The sequence below is a fragment of the Salvelinus sp. IW2-2015 genome, linkage group LG23 (assembly GCF_002910315.2).
Source record: "Salvelinus sp. IW2-2015 linkage group LG23, ASM291031v2, whole genome shotgun sequence".
Taxonomy (NCBI): Eukaryota; Metazoa; Chordata; class Actinopteri; order Salmoniformes; family Salmonidae; genus Salvelinus; species Salvelinus sp. IW2-2015.
Window position 1 is genome coordinate 3469713 of NC_036863.1, and position 20756 is coordinate 3490468.

The window sequence follows — 20756 nt, forward strand, 5'->3', positions numbered from 1 at the left end:
TTCCACTAGATGTCAACAGTCTTTAAAATGCTGTTTCAGGCTTCTACTGTGAATGGGGAGCGAATAAGAGCTGTTTGAATCAGGGGTCTGGCAGAATGCCTTGAGCTAAGTCTCGCGCGCGGCCGTGAGCGCGAGCTCAGTTCCTTTTCATTTCTAAAGACAAAGGAATTGTCCGGTTGAAACATTATTGAAGATTTATGATAAAAACATCCTCAAGATTGTTTCTACGAACTGTAATGAAACTTTATTGACTTTTCGTCTGGACTTAGTACCCGCGCCTTGTGAATTTCGATTGGTGAACTAAACGCGCTAACAAAAAGGAGGTATTTGGACATAAAGATGAACTTTATCGAACACAACGAACATTCATGGTGGAACTGGGATTCCCGGGAGTGCATTCTGATGAAGATCATCAAAGGTAAGTGAATATTTATAACGCTATTTCTGACTTTTACTGACTCCACAACATGGCGGGTATCTGTATGGCTTGTTTTTGTGGCTGAGTGCTGTACTCAGATTATTGTATGGTGTGCTTTTGCCGTAAAGCTTTTTTAAAATCTGACACAGCGGTTGCATTAAGGAGAAGTATATCTTTAATTCTATGCATAACACTTGTATCTTTCATCAAAGTTTATGATGAGTATTTCTGTTAATTGATGTGGCTCTCTGCAATTTCGCCGGATGTTTTCGAGGCACAACATTATTGAACATAACGCGCCAATGTAAACTGAGATTGTTGGATATAAATATGAACTTTATCGAACAAAACATACATGTATTGTGTAACATGAAGTCCTATGACTGCCATCTGATGAAGATCATCAAAGGTTAGTGATACATTTTATCTCTATTTCTGCTTTTTGTGACTCCTCACTTTGGCTGGAAAATGGCTCTATGTTTTTTGTGACTAGGCACTGACCTAACATAATCGTATGGTGTGCTTTCGCTGTAAAGCCTTTTTGAAATCTGACACGATGGCTAGATTAAGCTTTAATCTGGTGTATTGCACTTGTGAATGTATGAAAGTTAAATGTTTCAACAACAAAAAAATAATAATTTCGCGCTCTGCCATTTCAGCGGATGTTGTCGAGGGGTTCCGCTAGCCTTAAGAAGTTTTAAATCCCAATAGTTGGTTATGGATACAGTGGAGCCACTTTATAATCTGAGTCTCTGTGTCTGTGCTCTCTCTGTCTCCCTTTCTCTCTCTGTCTGTCAGGCCAGAACAGATGACCAGGGAGGTGTGGGACTTCATCTTCTTTCAGAGCTCTCCCTTCCCCGAAGATGGAGATCCCCAAGGAACACCTGCAGAGGCTGAGGAGGTAGTTTGAGTACTTGTACCCCATGGATGCCCGTGTGTCTGGGAAGGACCTGGTGCTCAACCATCTGTACAACCACGTGGCCGTGTGGACCAATGACAGGTGAGATGAACCCCCAGCCTGGCTACCTGCCTGTCTGCCGGCCTGCCTCTCTACGGTGCTAGGGCTGCTACAGGGATACAAGCTATTTGGGCTTTATGGGAATATTGTTTTGCTATATTGAATGCTGGAATGCTGTATTGATTTAGTTAATTGATCCTTTATTTTATGATGAAATGGGTGCAGGTGCTGTATATTAATGAGACCTGGAAGTGGTTTGTTTGTCTTTTCTGATTTATGCAGTTTTGGGTGAACTTGTACGTCCTATTCTTGTCATACTATAAGACTAATGTCCACATACATTAGATACAGCTGGTGTCCTTACAAGTGTAGAATAATTAGGCAGTTCCATACCTCTATTATTTGAAAGGATTGGCAGGATAAGCCTAATTACTGCAGGGTGTAACCAGTTATGGGGTAAGGCACTGGTACGGATGAGAAGACAACCCCTCTAGAGATTCTCTAGAGATTCTCTAGAGATTCTCATGTTTTGAAGGAGATTATCTTTGTGTACACAGCAGAAAATGGCTGCAGGCAGTCCGGGTGAATGGTCACCTGTTACTCAACTCTGAAAAGGCACGTTTTCCCTTCTATGAAAGAGGTTTTGTTACCTACAAACAAGTCACCGATGCACTGAACTCTCTCTGTCGCCTGCTCTGGCATCATGGGACCTGTGTGTTTGATATGGTCTGAAGACGGCAAGTGTCATGCACAAATACTGTGTGTGTGTGTCGGTAGTTGTGTGTGTCGTGTCTGTGTGTGTGTGTGTGTGTTGTGTGGTGTGTGTGTGTGTGTGTGTGTGTGTGTGTGTGTGTGTGTGTGTGTGTGTGTGTGTGTGTGTGTGTGTGTGTGTGTGTGTGTGTGTGTGTGTGTGTGTGTGTGTGTGTGTGTGTGTGTGTGTGTGTGTGTGTGTGTGTGTGTGTGTGATCCTACTGACAGTCTTTGTCATATTTCCATCAGATGGCAACATCTTCACTCTGAGTATCGCCATCTCCAAGTCCTCTGCTGACGGTAAGTAGGGCCCTATAAGCCTTCCAGCCTCTTAACTCACCATCTCCTAATTACTAGGACGCTTTATGAGAGGAACAGTCATTATTTTACAGGCCTTTTCTCCAGAAGTCATTAGCATAATCAATTAGTCATTCTTTACTTCTTGATGGCTAAATGTTTCCTGCTATTTCTCCTCTGATGGTAGGGTGGGTTTGCTTTATTTTGGAAACAGAAGAGGAATTGGAAGGGGTAGCAGAGCAGTGAGATAGCGTTTCCTGCATTCCTTCTGACCACCTCTTCCTACTTGGAGAGTAGAAATAAACACCATGGTCTGGCCCAGAGTGGTGGTAGTAAATTAGTCATGTTGATTTGATGCCATTCCTCTGGCTGATTGCTTCCTTCTGGTTATTTATGAAGAAGTGGGACTGCCTAAATGCACTGTTCTCTTCACATACTTTTGTAGAAGACAGGAAGGGGGGATGGAGAAGGGATTATGTAAGGCTGTCATTATGCATCATTATACTAATTGCAAAAATTCTGCTTTTAGTGTCAAAGTGCTTTGTTTCTACCAGTGCCACTGTAATATGGTATATGTGTCCTGAGTGTTAAACACAGCTTTACCATGTTGTGTGTGCCCTGAGTGTTAAACACAGCCATTACCATGTTGTGTGTGTCCTGCGTGTTAAACACAGCCATTACCATGTTGTGTGTGTCCTGAGTGTAAAACACTGCCTTACCATGTTGTCTGTGTCCTTGCCCATGGATGTCCAGGGGACACAGTGGAAGACGGAAGTGGAACTTTGTGGAAGCCATGGCCGATGCTGGCGTCCTGCACCTCTACACCTGGGTGGAGTGTTTCAAGGAGATGATATCCAATCAGAACAACCTGAGGGCAGGGCCAGCTTTCGCCAGGTAGTTTGCAATGTCCAATGAGATAATTGAATCTAACACAGTGTGGAATCATCATCCAAGCTCCAACGAATTTATCTCAATCAAGGAGAAATGTCTTAGCATAGTTCTAACATGCTGACTGCACTGGCCAATAAAAAGAAAAGATTAAGATGGTCAAAAGAACACAGACACGGGACAGAGTAACTTTGCCTAGAAGGCCAGCATCCAGGAGTCGCCTCTTCACTGTTGACGTTTAGTTAGTGTTTTGCGGGTACTATTTAATGAAGCTGCCAGTTGAGACACTCTAATGTATTTGTCCTCTTGCTCAGTTGTGCACCGGGGCCTCCCACTTCTCGTTCTATTCTGATTAGAGGCAGTTTGCACTGTTCTGTGATGGCAGTAGTACACAGCGTTGTACGAGATCTTCAGTTTCTTGGCAATTTCTCGCATGGAATAGCCTTCATTTCTCAGAACAAGAATAGACTGACGAGTTTCAGAAGAAAGTTCTTTGTTTCTGGCCATTTTGAGCCTGTAATCAAACCCACAAATGCTGATGATCCAGATACTCAACTAGTCTAAAGGCCAGTTTTATTACTTCTTTAACAGTTTTCAGCTGTGCTAACATAATTGTGAAAGGGTTTTCTAATGATCAATTAGCCTTTAATATTATAAACTTGGATTAGTTAACAAAATGTGCCATTGGAACACAGGAGTGATGGTTGCTGATAATGGGCCTCTATACGCCTATGTAGATATTCCATAAAAAATCTGCCATTTCCAGCTACAATATTCATTTACAACATTAACGATGTATACACTGTATTTCTGATCAATTTTATGTTATTTTAATGAACAAAAAATGTGCTTTTCTTTCAAAAACAAGGACATTTCTAAGTGACCCCANCAGTTTTATTACTTCTTTAACAGTTTTCAGCTGTGCTAACATAATTGTGAAAGGGTTTTCTAATGATCAATTAGCCTTTAATATTATAAACTTGGATTAGTTAACAAAATGTGCCATTGGAACACAGGAGTGATGGTTGCTGATAATGGGCCTCTATACGCCTATGTAGATATTCCATAAAAAATCTGCCATTTCCAGCTACAATATTCATTTACAACATTAACGATGTATACACTGTATTTCTGATCAATTTTATGTTATTTTAATGAACAAAAAATGTGCTTTTCTTTCAAAAACAAGGACATTTCTAAGTGACCCCAAACTTTTGAATGGTAGTGTATATTCCATTTAGCAGACACTTTTATCCAGAGCGACTTAGTCATCCGTGCCCCAGTGGGAATCAAACCGATGATCCTTGACATTGCAAGTGCCACACTCTACCAACTGAGCCACATAGGACCATGGTTCACTATAACCAACAGATGTACACATTATAATAGGTTATGCATTAGGCCTGGGACGATACCAGTATCGCAATATTTCTTTCCATGCTGCCAAAAATGAAAACACGCAGCAGACCAAAGTCTTTGGTCCTGCATGTATGTAAAACTTGATGTATGTAAAATATTGGGTGCTATAGCTTGGAAAATAAATAAATGTGACTCTGGATGACAAAATAATGATGTTTGTTTTCTTTTTGGTAGATTTTTTATCTTTCGGATCAGCCTTTCCTACTGAAGTTGGAAACACAACCCAAAAAATAGCAAGCTTGTTTTGGACATAAAGTAACACCATAATGACCCTTCCTGTCTCCCACAGACTGGTTATACATAGAAACCTGCAGCCCCCCAAGAGCAGGATTATATCTAGCTACCTGGCGCCCCCCAAGAGCAGGATTATATCTAGCTACCTGGTGCCCCCCAAGAGCAAGGTTATACCTAGAAACCTGCAGCCACCCAAGACCAAGGTTATATCTAGCTACCTGCAGCCACAGAAGAGCAAGGTTATATCTAGCTACCTGCAGCCAACCAAGAGCAAGGTTATATCTAGCTACCTGCAGCCACCCAAGACCAAGGTTAAATCTAGCTACCTGGCGCTCCCCGAAAAGCAAGATAACGTAATGCTCAGTGCTCTGTCAAGGGACAATCCATTTCTACCAGTAATAGCTGGCGAGTGAATATTAAAGGGATACTTAGAGATGTTGGCAATAATGCCTTTATCTATTTCCCCAGAGTCAGGTGAACTCGTGGATACCATTTATGTCTCTGCGTCCAGTATGAAGGAAGTTAGAGGTAGTTTCACATGCCAATGCTAACAAGCATTAGCACAATGACTGGAAGTTTACAGGAACAGTGAGCATGCTAGCTACTCCCATAGACTTCTAGTCACTGTGCTGTTCCCATGGATTTTTTGTCAATGCGATAAGGCTGATAGCAAATGCGCTTACCCTAGTTAGCAACTTCCAGCGGCGCAACAATGGTTTTAGAAGTGGGGGGGCATTATTATTATTATTATTAATTTTATTAGCTAGGTAAAACTGACAGATCAATACTTGGCTATACAGACTCACATTGCGCTGAAAAAACATACATATATATATATATATACTTCATCTTGTGTCACGATCGTCTTGCGGTGAGAGAGAGGACCAAGGCGCAGCGTGTGAAAAATACATCTTCTCTTTATTTAGAAGAAGAACAAACGAAACAACAAATAGACGAACGTGAAGCTATAAACGACTTGTCATGTTTTGTCTTTGATCATCATGTCTTGTCCCTGTGCTTCCCTCTGCTGGTCTTATTAGGTTTCTTTCCCTCTTTCTATCCTCTCTCTCCCCATCTCTTCCCTCTCTCGCTCTCTCTCTCTATCGTTCGTTCCTGCTCCAGCTGTTTCTCATTCTCCTAAACTACCTCATTTACTCTTTCACACCTGTCCCCTATTTTGCCCTCTGATTAGAGTCCCTATTTCTCCTCTGTTTTCCGCTTCTGTCCTGGTCGGATTCTTGTTTGATGTTTGCTGTTCTGTGTCCTTGTTCCGCCTGTCGTGTTTTTGCCTTCTTCAGATGCTGCGTGTGAGCAGGTGTCTATGTCAGCTACGGCCTGTGCCTTCCTGTAGCGACCTGCAGTCTGTGGTCGCGTCTCCAGTCGTTCTCTCTACTGACGAGAGGATTTCAGTTTCCTGTTTTGGATTTTCCTTTGATAATATCCAGGAGATTATTGTTTGTTTAAGACTGGAATAAAGACTCTGTTTCTTTTACGTCGCTTTTGGGTCCTCATTCACCAGCATAACAGAAGAATCCGACCAAGAATGGACCCAGCGACTACGGATTCTCGCAACACTGCCGTCGAGATCCAGGGAGCAATGCTCGGCAGACACGAGCAGGAATTGTCTCGCTGCTCGTCATGCCGTTGAGACCCTGTCCGCTCAGGTCTCCGATCTCTCAGGACAGTTTCAGAGTCTTCGTCTCGTGCCACCAGCTACTTCCTGGTCTTCCGAGTCTCCGGAACCTAGGGTTAATAACCTACCATGTTACTCTGGGCAGCCCACTGAGTGTCGCTCCTTTCTCACCCAGTGTGATATTGTGTTCTCTCTCCAGCCCAACACATACTCAAGAGAGAGAGCTCGGATCGCTTACGTCATATCACTCCTTACTGGTCGGGCTCGGGAGTGGGGCACAGCTATCTGGGAGGCAAGGGCTGAGTGTTCTAACGTTTATCAGAACTTTAAAGAGGAGATGATACGGGTTTTTGATCGTTCAGTTTTTGGGAAGGAGGCTTCCAGGGCCCTGGCTTCCCTATGTCAAGGTGATCGATCCATAACAGATTACTCTATAGAGTTTCGCACTCTTGCTGCATCCAGTGACTGGAACGAGCCGGCGTTGCTCGCTCGTTTTCTGGAGGGACTCCGCTGAGGTTAAGGATGAGATTCTCTCCCGGGAGGTTCCTTCCAGCGTGGACTCTTTGATTGCACTCGCCATCCGCATAGAACGACGGGTAGATCTTCGTCACTGAGCTCGTGGAAGAGAGCTCGCGTTAACGGTGTTTCCCTCTCCGCATCTCAACCATCTCCTCCCACCGGCTCAGAGACTGAGCCCATGCAGCTGGGAGGTATTCGCATCTCGACTAAGGAGAGGGAACGGAGAATCACCAACCGCCTTTGCCTCTATTGCGGTTCTGCTGGACATTTTGTCATGTCATGTCCAGTAAAAGCCGAGCTCATCAGTAAGCGGAGGGCTACTGGTGAGCGCTACTATCAGGTCTCTCCATCAAGATCTTGTACTACCTTGTCGGTCCATCTACGCTGGACCGGTTCGGCTGCTTCCTGCAGTGCCTTGATAGACTCTGGGGCTGAGGGTTGTTTTATGGACGAAGCATGGGCTCGGAAACATGACATTCCTCTCAGACAGTTAGGGAAGCCCACGCCCATGTTCGCCTTAGATGGTAGTCTTCTCCCAGTATCAGATGTGAGACACTACCTTTAACCCTCACAGTATCTGGTAACCACAGTGAGACCATTTCCTTTTGATTTTTCGTTCACCTTTTACACCTGTTGTTTTGGGTCATCCCTGGCTAGTATGTCATAATCCTTCTATTAATTGGTCTAGTAATTCTATCCTATCCTGGAACGTTTCTTGTCATGTGAAGTGTTTAATGTCTGCTATCCCTCCTGTTTCTTCTGTCCCCTCTACTCAGGAGGAACCTGGTGATTTGACAGGAGTGCCGGAGGAATATCATGATCTGCGCACGGTCTTCAGTCGGTCCAGAGCCAGCTTCTTTCCTCCTCACCGGTCGTATGATTGGTATATTGATCCTTCCGGGGACCACTCCCCTCGGGGTAGACTATACTCTCTGTCGGCTCCCGAACGTAAGGCTCTCGAGGATTATCTGTCTGTTTCTCTCGACGCCGGTACCTTGGTGCCTTCTTCCTCTCCCGCCGGAGCGGGGTTTTTCTTTGTTAAGAAGAAGGACGGTACTCTGCGCCCCTGCGTGGATTATCGAGGGCTAATGACATAACGGTTAAGAATCGTTATCCGCTTCCCCTTATGTCGTCAGCCTTCGAGATTTTGCAGGGAGCCGGTTCTTTACTAAGTTGGACCTTCGTAACGCTTACCATCTCGTACGCATCAGAGAGGGGGACGAGTGGAAAACGGCGTTTAACACTCCGTTAGGGCATTTTGAATACCGGGTTCTGCCGTTCGGTCTCGCTAATGCTCCAGCTGTCTTTCAGGCATTAGTTAATGATGTTCTGAGAGACATGCTGAACATCTTTTGTTTTCGTTTACCTTGACGATATCCTGATTTTTTCACCGTCACTCGAGATTCATGTTCAGCACGTTCGACGTGTACTCCAGCGCCTTTTAGAGAATTGTCTCTACGTGAAGGCTGAGAAGTGCGCCTTTCATGTCTCCTCTGTCACATTTCTCGGTTCTGTTATTTCCGCTGAAGGCATTCAGATGGATCCGCTAAGGTCCAGGCTGTCAGCGATTGGCCCGTTCCTAAGTCACGTGTCGAGTTGCAGCGCTTTCTCGGTTTCGCTAATTTCTATCGGCGTTTCATTCGTAATTTCGGTCAAGTGGCTGCGCCTCTCACAGCTCTGACTTCTGTCAAGACTTGTCTTAAGTGGTCCGGTTCCGCCCAGGGAGCTTTTGATCTCCTCAAGAAGCGTTTTACATCCGCCCCTATCCTTGTTACTCCTGACGTCACTAAACAATTCATTGTCGAGGTTGACGCTTCAGAGGTGGGCGTGGGAGCCATTCTGTCTCAGCGCTTCCATTCTGACGATAAGGTCCATCCTTGCGCTTACTTTTCTCATCGCCTGTCGCCATCGGAACGCAACTATGATGTGGGTAACCGCGAACTGCTCGCCATCCGCTTAGCCATAGGCGAATGGCGACAGTGGTTGGAGGGGGCGACCGTCCCTTTTGTCGTTTGGACTGACATAAAGAACCTTGAGTACATCCGTTCTGCCAAACGACTTATGCACGTCAAGCTCGTTGGGCGTTGTTTTTCGCTCGTTTCGAGTTCGTGATTTCCTATCGCCCGGGAAATAAGAACACCAAGCCTGATGCCTTATCCCGTCTCTTTAGTTCTTCTGTGGCTTCTACCGACCCCGAGGGGATTCTCCCTGAAGGGCGTGTTGTCGGGTTGACTGTCTGGGGAATTGAGAGACAGGTAAAGCAAGCACTCACTCACACTGCGTCGCCGCGCGCTTGTCCTAGTAACCTTCTGTTCGTTCCTGTCTCTACTCGTCTGGCTGTTCTTCAGTGGGCTCACTCTGCAAGTTAGCTGGCCACCCCGGCGTTCGGGGTACGCTTGCTTCTATTCGCCAGCGGTTTTGGTGCCTACTCAGGAGCGGGACACGCGCCGTTTCGTGGCTGCTTGTTCGGACTGCGCGCAGACTAAGTCAGGTAACTCTCCTCCTGCCGGTCGTCTCAGACCGCTTCCCATTCCTTCTCGACCATGGTCTCACATCGCCTTAGACTTTATTACTGGTCTGCCTTCGTCTGCGGGGAAGACTGTGATTCTTACGGTTATCGATAGGTTCTCTAAGGCGGCACATTTCATTCCCCTCGCTAAGCTTCCTTCCGCTAAGGAGACGGCACAAATCATCATTGAGAATGTGTTCAGAATTCATGGCCTCCCGTTAGACGCCGTTTCAGACAGAGGCCGCAATTCACGTCACAGTTTTGGAGGGAGTTCTGTCGTTTGATTGGTGCTTCCGTCAGTCTCTCTTCCGGGTTTCATCCCCAGTCTAACGGTCAAGCAGAAAGGGCCAATCAGTCGATTGGTCGCATATTACGCAGCCTTTCGTTTCGAAACCCTGCGTCTTGGGCAGAACAGCTCCCCTGGGCTGAGTACGCTCACAACTCGCTTCCTTCGTCTGCTACGGGCTATCTCCGTTTCAGAGTAGTCTTGGGTACCAGCCTCCTCTGTTCTCGTCCCAGCTCGCCGAGTCCAGCGTTCCCTCCGCTCAGGCTTTTTGTCCAACGTTGTGAGCGCACCTGGAGGAGGGTCAGGTCTGCACTTTGCCGTTACAGGGCGCAGACTGTGAGAGCCGCCAATAAACGTAGGATTAAGAGTCCTAGGTATTGTCGCGGTCAGAGAGTGTGGCTTTCCACTCGTAACCTTCCCCTTACGACAGCTTCTCGCAAGTTGACTCCGCGGTTCATTGGTCCGTTCCGTGTCTCTCAGGTCGTCAATCCTGTCGCTGTGCGACTGCTTCTTCCGCGACATCTTCGTCGCGTCCACCCTGTCTTCCATGTCTCCTGTGTCAAGCCTTTTCTTCGCGCCCCCGTTCGTCTTCCCTCCCCCCCCCCCGTCCTTGTCGAGGGCGCACCTATTTAAAAGGTACGGAAGATCATGGACATGCGTTCTCGGGGACGTGGTCACCAGTTTAGTGGATTGGGAGGGTTACGGTCCTGAGGAGAGGAGTTGGGTTCCATCTCGGGACGTGCTGGACCGTTCGTTGATTGATGATTTCCTTCGTTGCCGCCAGGGTTTCCTCGAGTGCGCCAGGAGGCGCTCGGTGAGTGGGGGGGTACTGTCATGTTTTGTCTTGATCATCATGTCTTGTCCCTGTGCTTCCCTCTGCTGGTCTTATTAGGTTTCCCTCTTTCTATCCCTCTCCTCTCCCTCCCTCTCTCCTCTCTCGCTCTCTCTCTCTATCGTTCCGTTCCTGCTCCCAGCTGTTTCTCATTCTCCTAAACTACTCATTTACTCTTTCACACCTGTCCCCTATTTTGCCCTCTGATTAGAGTCCCTATTTCTCCCTCTGTTTTCCGCTTTCGTCCTTGTCGGATTCTTGTTTGATGTTTGCTGTTCTGTGTCCTTGTTCCGCCCTGTCGTGTTTTTGCCTTCTTCAGATGCTGCGTGTGAGCAGGTGTCTATGTCAGCTACGGCCTGTGCCTTCCTGTAGCGACCTGCAGTCTGTGGTCGCGTTCCAGTCGTTCTCTCTACTGACGAGAGGATTTCAGTTTCCTGTTTTGGATTTTCCTTTGATAATATCCAGGAGAATTTGTTTGTTTAAGACTGGAATAAAGACCTGTTTCTATTACGTCGCTTTTGGGTCCTCATTCCCAGCATAACACGACTAATTGCAAAACAGATGCAACATAGACATAGACAATTACCACAAACCAAATGCCTATGGCTGCCTTTAAATCTGGCTCTCAATCAGAGACCAATGAACCACAGCTGCCTCTAATTGAGAACCAATCTAGGGCAGCCATAGACTACAAAACACTAGACAAGACACTGACCCATTACATACAAACCCCTAGACAATCCAAAAACACATAATTCCCATGTCACACCCGACCTAACTAAAATATAAGGAAAACAAAGATAACTAAGGCCAGGCCGTGACATCTTGATTGACTCTGATTCAGTGTGAGTGAGGCAAAAATAATAAAGAATAGCTAGTGCCAAGACTTTCCACTATCCCTTAACTTCTATTGTCACGCCTGACCTTAGTTCCTTGTTTATGTCTCTATTTTGGTTTGGTCAAGGGCGTGAGTGGGGTGGGCATTCTATGTTTGTTTAACTATGTTTTATATTCTCAGGGTGTTTGGCCTGGTGTGGTTTCATCAGAGGCAAGCTGTCTATGTTGTTCTGATTGAGACACATATTCGGTAGCCTGCATTCCACTGTGCCTTGGTGGTAGTTGTTTTCTGTTTTTGGTGTATTGCATCTTGCAGAAACGTCGCGTTGTCACATGTTGTTTTGTTCAAGTGTTCGTATTTATTAAAAGTATTATGCAATACTTACCACGCTGCACCTTGGACCTCTTCTCCTCTCCGACCGAATTCGTTACACTTATGGCAGGTGGGCACGGTAGCGTCCCACCTGGCCACATCTGGTGAAATTGCAGGAGCGCGAAATTCAAATTACACGAATTATAATATTTACATTTCATAAATCAACAAGTGTAATACAATCAAAATAAAGCTTAATTCTTGTTATCACCGCTGTGTCAGAAATTTAAAAGGCTTTACGGCGAAGCACACCATGTGATTATGCTGAGGACAAGCCCGATATAAACGCATGAAAAACATATTTAACCCAGGCAGGTGCGACTTTGAAGTCAGCACATAGCGGTCATAATAAATCTTACCTTTGATGATCTTCTCTCTGTAGCCTCTCAAAAGGTCCAGTTACATTAAAATTGTCCTTTTGTTCGATAATCGTCCTTCTTTATATCCATAAAACTCAAGTTTGCTGGCCGCGCTTGCAGTCAATAATCCAACCAGCTTTCCCTCATCAAATGCATACAAAATGATCCAAACGTTAACTACATAACTTTCCAAACAATTAAACAATGGGTTATAATCAAACCTTGGGGTACCCTAATATGTAATAACGTACCAATTTAAGACGGATGAATCGTTATTTGTTTTTACCAGAGGAATAATACAAAGAACGCGCTTCTCATTCATCGCTTGGACAACACTAGCCAAAATGGGAACACCTGAAAAACTACAACTTTTCTGGCATAAATTTTTCAAAAAATCAGCCTGAACTTTCTAAAGCTGTTGACATCTCGTGGCAGCCCTAGGACTGCCATCTGGAGACTTTGCCTTATAATAAAAGTGACAGCCATTGAAAATAGTGGTAGGTGAAATCATTTTGTCCTCGGGGTTTCCGCTCCATATTGTTTTGTTCTACTCAGAGAGCATATTTTAAAGTTTTAAGAAATTTAGAGTGTTTTATATCAAATCTACCAATTATAATGCATATCTAGCTTCTGGGCCTGAGTAGAGGCAGTTACTTTGGGGCACGCTTTTCACTTCGGACGTGGAAATACTGCCTACCCAAGAGCAGGTTAATCTTAATGGTGGCAAGTGTGTAGCCCTTTACACTCATACTCGTATACGTGTTGAAATGGCGATTTGGGCCATGATAAAACGCCGTAAATTGTCACTCAGTGGTGTACAGTAACATGCTATAGATGAACGTCAGAGCTATGGCTCTACGCTTCACAGCTTGGTATGGGTTTTTGACTGACAGCCGTTCTGAACTTGAGCATCTTGCGCGACACGAAGTTGCCCCCAACCCTCACATTAATTGGGCAACTTTTTGCATTTTGTTTCTGAGTGAGGGAAATGCTATAAATTAAGAGGACTCAAATGTATTTTGAAAGATGAGACATTAGGGATTATAATAAATAATATTGATGTCATACAAGCAACCCAACACCCTGTGAGTCCGAATTGTTCACTTTCACATTACCATATCATAAAACTCATGTCATATGCGAATGGCTAACGTGTTATGATACATATGTTTGATGATTCATTTACAGAATGACATGGGTCATACCTGGGTTGTTCTGAACAGAATCAGCCCTCACCCTGGGGTTGTTCTGAACAGAATCAAGCCTCATCGCCCTGGGTTGTTCTAGAACAGAACTCAGCACCATCACCTGGATTGTTCTGAACCGACATCAGCCAATCGCCTCTGGGTTGTTCTGAACGAATCAGCCACAATCACACTGGGTTTGTTCTCGAACATGAATAGCCCATCCGCCCTGGGTTGTCTCTGAAACAGAATCACGCTCATCGTCCTGAGTCGTTCTGACAGAACATCTGGTTTTCACGAACAGCATCACCCTGGGATTGTTCTGAAGCAGAATCAGCCCATCACCCTGGGTCGTTCTGAACAGAATCAGCCCCTCACCCTGGGTCGTTCTGAACAGAATCAGCCCATCACCCTGGGTCGTTCTGAACAGAATCAGCCCATCACCCTGGGTTGTTCTGAACAGAATCAGCCCATCACCCTGGGTTGTTCTGAACAGAATCAGCCTATCTTTGTCTGTTTTGCCGCGTCACATCCACTTGACTGCACTCACGACTCCTTTCTATGGAAAATAATGAAGTCCCTGAATTGCATTGTGAAAGCCTAACAGTGAAATATTGTATTTTATAACTTAGCTAGTCATGTTGGCAATTGAACAGTCTTTCAAATGATGCCCACCTGAACCAGATTGTGATTTGTAATGGACCGTTTTTGGATTGCATAAACCAGTGGTTCCCAAACTTTTTATAGTCCCAAACCCCTTCAAACATTCAACCTCCAGCTGCGTACCTCCAGCACCAGGGTCAGCGCACTCTCAAARGTTGTTTTTTGCCATCATTGTAAGCCTGCCACACACACACTATACGATACATTTATTAAACATAAGAATGAGTGTGAGTTTTTGTCACAACCCAACTCGTGGGAAGTGACAAAGAGCTCTTATAGGACCAGGGCACAAATAATAATCAAATAATAATCAATAATTTTGCTCTTTATTTAACCGTCTTACATATAAAACTGTATTTGCTCATCGATTGTGAATTGTGAATAACTCACCACAGGTTAATGAGAAGGGTGTGCTTGAAAGGATGCACATAACTCTGCAATGTTGGGTTGTATTGGAGAGAGTCTCAGTCTTAAATAATTGTCCACACACAGTCTGTGCCTGTATTTAGTTTTCATGCTAGTGAGGGCCGAGAATCCACTCTCACATAGGTACGTGGTTGCAGAGGGCATCAGTGTCTTAATAGAGCGATTTGCCAAGGCAGGATACTCTGGCAGTGGCTTCTGATTGAATTCAATTTTCACAGAACTGCTTGTTGCAATTTCGATGAGGCTCTCTTGTTCAGATATTGTTATGTGGACTGGAGGCAGGGCATGAAAGGGATAATGAATCCAGTTGTTTGTGTCATCAGTTTCGGGAAAGTACCTGCGTAATTGCACTCCCAAATTACTCAGGTCCTTCGCTATATCACATTTAACATTGTCCGTAAGCTTGAGTTCATTTGCACACAAAAAAATCATACAATGATGGAAAGACCTGTGTGTTGTCCTTGCAACTTCTTAATCATAGCCTCAATTTTGTCCCGCACATTGAATATAGTTGCGGAGAGTCCCTGTAATCCTAGATTCAGATCATTCAGGCAAGAAAAAACATCACCCAGATAGGCCAGTTGTGTGAGAAACTCATCATCATGCAAGTGGTCAGACAAGTGAAAATTATGGTCAGTAAAGAAAACTTTAAGCTCATCTCTCAATTCAAAGAAACMTGTCAATACTTTTCCCCTTGATAACCAGCGCACTTCTGTATGTAGTAAAAGCATTACATGGTCACTGTCCATATCATTGCATAGTGCAGGAAATACCGGAGAGTTCAGGGGCCTTGCTTTAATTAACAAAGTTAACCATTTTCATTGTAGTGTCCAAAAACGTCTTCAAGCTGTCAGGCATTCCCTGGCAGCAAGAGCCTCTAGGTGGATAATGCAGTGTACCCAAGTGTGTCGGGAGCAACGCTTGCACGCCATTACCACTCCACCATGTCACCCCGTCATGGCTTTTGCGCTATCAGTACAAGATACCAACACATCTTGACCACCAAAGTCGCAGTATTTAAAAATATCCTCTCCTGTTGTCCTGGTTTCCAGTGTTTGCAGAAGAGGATGTCTTCCTTAATCGAACCCCCATAAACATAACGGAGGTATACCAGGAGCTGTGCCAGGCCTGCCACGTCTGTTGACTCATCCAGCTGTTAACGCATAGAATTCATTGGCTTGTATGCAATGCAGTAATTGTTCAAAACATCTCTACCATGTCACTGATGCGTTGTGGAACAGTGTTGTTTGATGAAGTCATTATCTGTATAGTTTTTTTGGCCTTTTCCCCCAGCATGTCCCAGCCATTTCCGCGGCAGCAAGAATGAAAGTCCTCCACCATAGTATGGGGCTTGCCTGTCCTAGCCACTCGGTAGCTCACCATATAAGACACTTCTAGCCCTTCATTAATGGTATCTGTTGCTTTTATACATGTCTTACAACTCGAAAGTCATCTAATTCTCGCTCAAAAACTCCTGTGGCTTATATTTCAAATTGGCATGTTTTGTTTCTAATGTCTGTGCAAGAGTGAAGGTTTCATCGAGTTGTGAAATAGTACTTTTTGCACATATAACACACTGTGGCTGAGGAAAGGCACTACTCCCAATATAAGTGAACCCCAAATCAATGTAGTTCTCATCATATTTGCACTCTTCGATGGTCAACGTCCTGCCTTTGTTCGGTGCTTTCCCGGGTAATGGGCAGTAGCTCTTCGCTGCATCAGATCACAACTGCAGTATCCATGCTAGCTGGGCTAACAACAAATGTAGAATTACTGATGCTAGCATTGGATGGCTCGTGGAAGCAGAATAACTTTGTGTCGTCGACAGTGCAGGTGTTTGTACTGCTGGTACTTTTTAAATGTGAATCACATTTTATTTAGCTTACCCCCGACGGCATTGCGTACCCCAGTTGGGGATAACCTGGCATGAACAACATTAATTGTGTGATGACGTGATGCAGGGTTGTGTTCAAAATATCTACACGTGTCTTTCTCTAGTTCCCCAATGCACAGCTAGGAGAGCTCAAAATAGAAGCTTATTTACAGTTGAAGTCGGAAGTTTACATACACTTAGGTTGGAGTCATTAAAAAGGCTAGGCGTCCGCTAGCGGGACAACTTCTGGTAAAACTGGAGGGCGTGCAATTCAAATAAATAATCATAATAATTCTGGATATTAAACATTTAGGTACATACAAGTGTCTATATCGGTTGAAAGCTTAAATTCTTTTTAATCTAACTGCACTGTCCATTTACAGTAGGCTTTACAGCGAAAGCATGCCATGCGATTGTTTGAGTACGGCGCCCGACACCAATATTTTTCCACCGGCAAAGGTCATAAATTCACAAATAGAGATTAAAAATTCACTTACTTTTGAAAATCTTCCTTTGATTTGTCATCCATAGGGTCCAGCTATAACATGTAGTGTCGTTTTGTTAGATAAAATCCTTCTTTATATCCAAAAGTCTGTTTAGTTGGCGCCATCGATTTTGAGTAATCCACTCATTCAACGTGACAAGATAGGAATCAAAAAAAAATCTTCCAAAATTTGTTTACAGACAGATTATTTCACTTATAATACACTGTATCACAATTCCAGTGGGTCAGAAGTTTACATACACTAAGTTGACTGTGCCTTTAAACAGCTTGGAAAATTCCACAAAATGATGTCATGGTTAGAAGTTCTGATAGACGAATTTACATCATTTGAGTCCATTGGAGGTGTATCTGTGGATGTATTTCAAGGCCTTCCTTCAAACTCAGTGCCTCTTTGCTTGACATCATGGGAAAATCTAAATATATCAGCTAAGACCTCAGAAAATAAATGGTAGACCTCCACAAGTCCGGTTCATCCTTGGGAGCAATTTCCAAATGCCTGAAGGTACCACGTTCATCTGTACAAACAATAGTACGCAAGTATAAACACCATGGGACCACGCAGCTGTCATACCGCTCAGGATGGAAARGCGTTCTGTCTCCTAGAGATGAATGTACTTCGGTACAAAAAGTGAAAATCAATCCCAGAACAACAGCAAAGGACCTTGTGAAGATGCTGGAAGAATTTTCTTTTGAGCCCAAACACACTTCCAAAGTGGTGGCAAAATGTCTTAAGGACAACAATGTCAAGGTATTGGAGTGGCCATCACAAAGCCCTGACCTCAATCCTATTGAACATTTGTGGGCAGATCTGAAAAAGCGTGTACGAGCAAGGAGGCCTACAAACCTGACTCAGTTACACCAGCTCTGTCAGGAGAAATGGGCCAAAATTCACCCAACTTATTTTGGGAAGCTTGTGGAAGGCTACCCGAAATGTTTGACCCAAGTTAAACAATTTAAAGGCAATGCTACCAAATACTAATTGAGTGTATGTAAACRTCTGACCCACTGGGAATGTGATGAAGGAAATTAAAGCTGAAATAAATKWTTGTCTCRATTATTAATCTGACATTTCACATTCTTAAAATAAAGTGGTGATCCTAACTGGCCTAAAACAGGGAATGTTTTCCTTGGATTAAATGTCAGGAATTGTGAAAATCTGAGTTTAAACTGTAGTTGAAAGTGCACTGAAATTATTGTGCACACTTTGGAGAGGTGTGTGGCCACTTGGAGACACCAGTAGTCCTCTCACTTGTAATTTMTTGTCTTATGTTGCACCTAAACCACATTTTCCAGGATTTTTTCTTCCTTTTCTTCCCCCCCATTTCTTCTTCCCAATTGATAGTAGTTGCAGTCTTGTCTCATCGCTGCAACTCCCGTACGGACTCTGAAGAGGAGAATGTCGAGATCCATGCGTCCTCCAAAACACAACCCAACCAAGCCACACTGCTTCTTGCCACAATGCACATCCAACCCGGAAGCCAGCCGCACCAATGTGTCAGAGGAAATACTGTACACCTGGCGATCTGTTCAGCGTGCACTGCGCCCAGCCCGCCACAGGAGTCACTAGTGCGCGATGAGACAAGGATATCCCTGCCGGCCAAACCCTCCCTAACCCGGACGACGCTGGGCCAATTGTGCGCCTCCCCATGGGCCTCCCYGTCGCGGCCGGCTGCGACAGAGCCTGGGCTCGAACCAAGAATCTCTGGTAGCACAGCTAGCACTGCGATGCAGTGCCTTACACCACTGCGCCACCCGGGAGGCTTCCAGGAATATTCTTATCATGTTACTGAATGTATCCAGAGTATTTTCTGATTTCGTTGTCAACAAATGCGGGCGAAAAGTACAATACATTTAAAATGCACACCAAATCAACAGTGTCTTGTTTGGATTCAGTCTGGTGAACTTCTGTGTCTAATAATTTCCCCATAATCTCCAAARTGTTCCCTTTCAATTGCTACCAGGGTCATGCKTATGCTTTTCATATTTCTTCTGTAAGAAACATTTCAAATTAGCTCTATCCATGTAGGCRAATTCCCCACGAGTATAAAGGGTTAATGGAGCTGAACTAAATTTGAAATGTACCTTTGTGGTCAATGTTGATGAATAGCTTAATTGTTAGATGGGACATAATGGTCCTGCGGAATCCTCTCCCTTTCACACAGCACAGTGAGACAGAAAACAAGTCTCTTCATTAAACCCTGAAAATACCAAGCAGCCTTGGATACAGGCATATGTCACTAAGTTGTAAAGCAATTACCCAATGGTGACATTTAGGTCTCATTGTATTCTAATGTTATCACAGAGACCAAGGAGTTCTCAGTCAAGTGGCTGCAGTCCTAGACAGAAGTTAAAATGCTACTCTGATCTTGTAGCCTATCTTGTGTACATCTCCATAGATGGTTCCATATGTAATTCTATGGCGAGGAGTATATTGACAACGTGACACTGTATTCTGCCAGCCTTGACAGATGGCTCTTCAGTCACTGTCTATATTTTTTGGTGCATGTAATAAAGATAAATTCTTTTTTCCATAGAAAACATAAACACGGCTATTACARATCCCCTATGAGTAGGATAGTTGGTAACAGTCAGTGAAAACAGCTCTTCTTCAAAGAGACCTATTTACAGACCATTAGCCTAGCTGTAGCTTTCTGCCATAGGGACTAGACAGCATCTTTAATGTATGGCTCACKCKCCCCCCACTACTCATCTGAGAAGAGAGAAAAACGAACGTGGCGGCAGTGTCCCGTGTGGTAACTAGAAGAGAGTCGACAGCTGTCATGTTAAATGAGTTCACGGATGCCCAGCTCCACTTGGCACTGAGACTAGTTCACACAGTAGCTCTTAGAGGGGGGACAATGAATACTCATCCTCCAGATAGGTTTAATATCTTATATAACACAGTAGACTTGGCAGCATTAACTAGAGAGTGACATTTCTCAGTCATGTCATGTTAGCCCAGGTGCTAATGGACGTCTGGCTGGGTCAGGACTTCCTGCTCTGATGAGCATCACAGCCAGGCTAACACTACTGCTGTGCTAGCAGTSTGCAGACTGACTGATCTCTCTATTGTCTGTCTGTTTCTCTGTCTGTTACTCCGTCTCCCTCCCTCCCTTTACAGAAGGGCGACGTGAAACAGCCCGGGCCAAGCCCTTCTACTACACCATCTACGTGGCCAAGACGTACCCCTCCTGGCAGCACAATGCCTTCTCTCTGCTGSGAAAACACTACAAGGCAAGTACTAACCCCCAGGAATCTGCTTGGTTTGGAATCAGACCGGGAAGACCGAGTGAGCCTATGAACTTGACTCGATGTCCCAAATAGCACTATATAGGGAATAGGGTGCTATAGGGCTCTGGTCAAAAGTAGTGCACAATGGCTGCATTTATTGCTGTGCTTATTTTGCCCAATTATTGACTAAAGAGCTGATCTGATTGGTCAATATCAGAATTGGGCTGCCTGTGTAAATGCAGCTAGGGAATAGAGTGCCATTTGAGACACAGAAATAGATGGTTCTGAAACYTATCTGCATTTCAGCTCGTCCCTCCTGTTGTTTTGGGGAGGAGTGGCTGCAGAATATAGAGACCCTACTGTGAGCTGTGATCCGCCCACAGGCAGAGAAAGTCGCTATGCTGCTGAAGGCCTGGAATCCCCCTGATGATATATAGACTGACACTCCCATGTGTAGTGTGTGTGTGTGTGTGTGGGGGGGGGGTGTTGTTCTTCCTGGATGTGTGTTCTCAGAGCCAACAAGGGCGCACTGCCTGAATATACCAAGGGTCCATTGCCATGG

The 20756-nt window shown here is 44.7% G+C and overlaps 1 pseudogene; it reads left to right on the forward strand.

Moving 5' to 3' along the window:
- Positions 1 to 20756, forward strand: part of LOC111950445 (leucine--tRNA ligase, cytoplasmic-like) — a 39352-nt pseudogene that overhangs the window by 13192 nt on the left and 5404 nt on the right.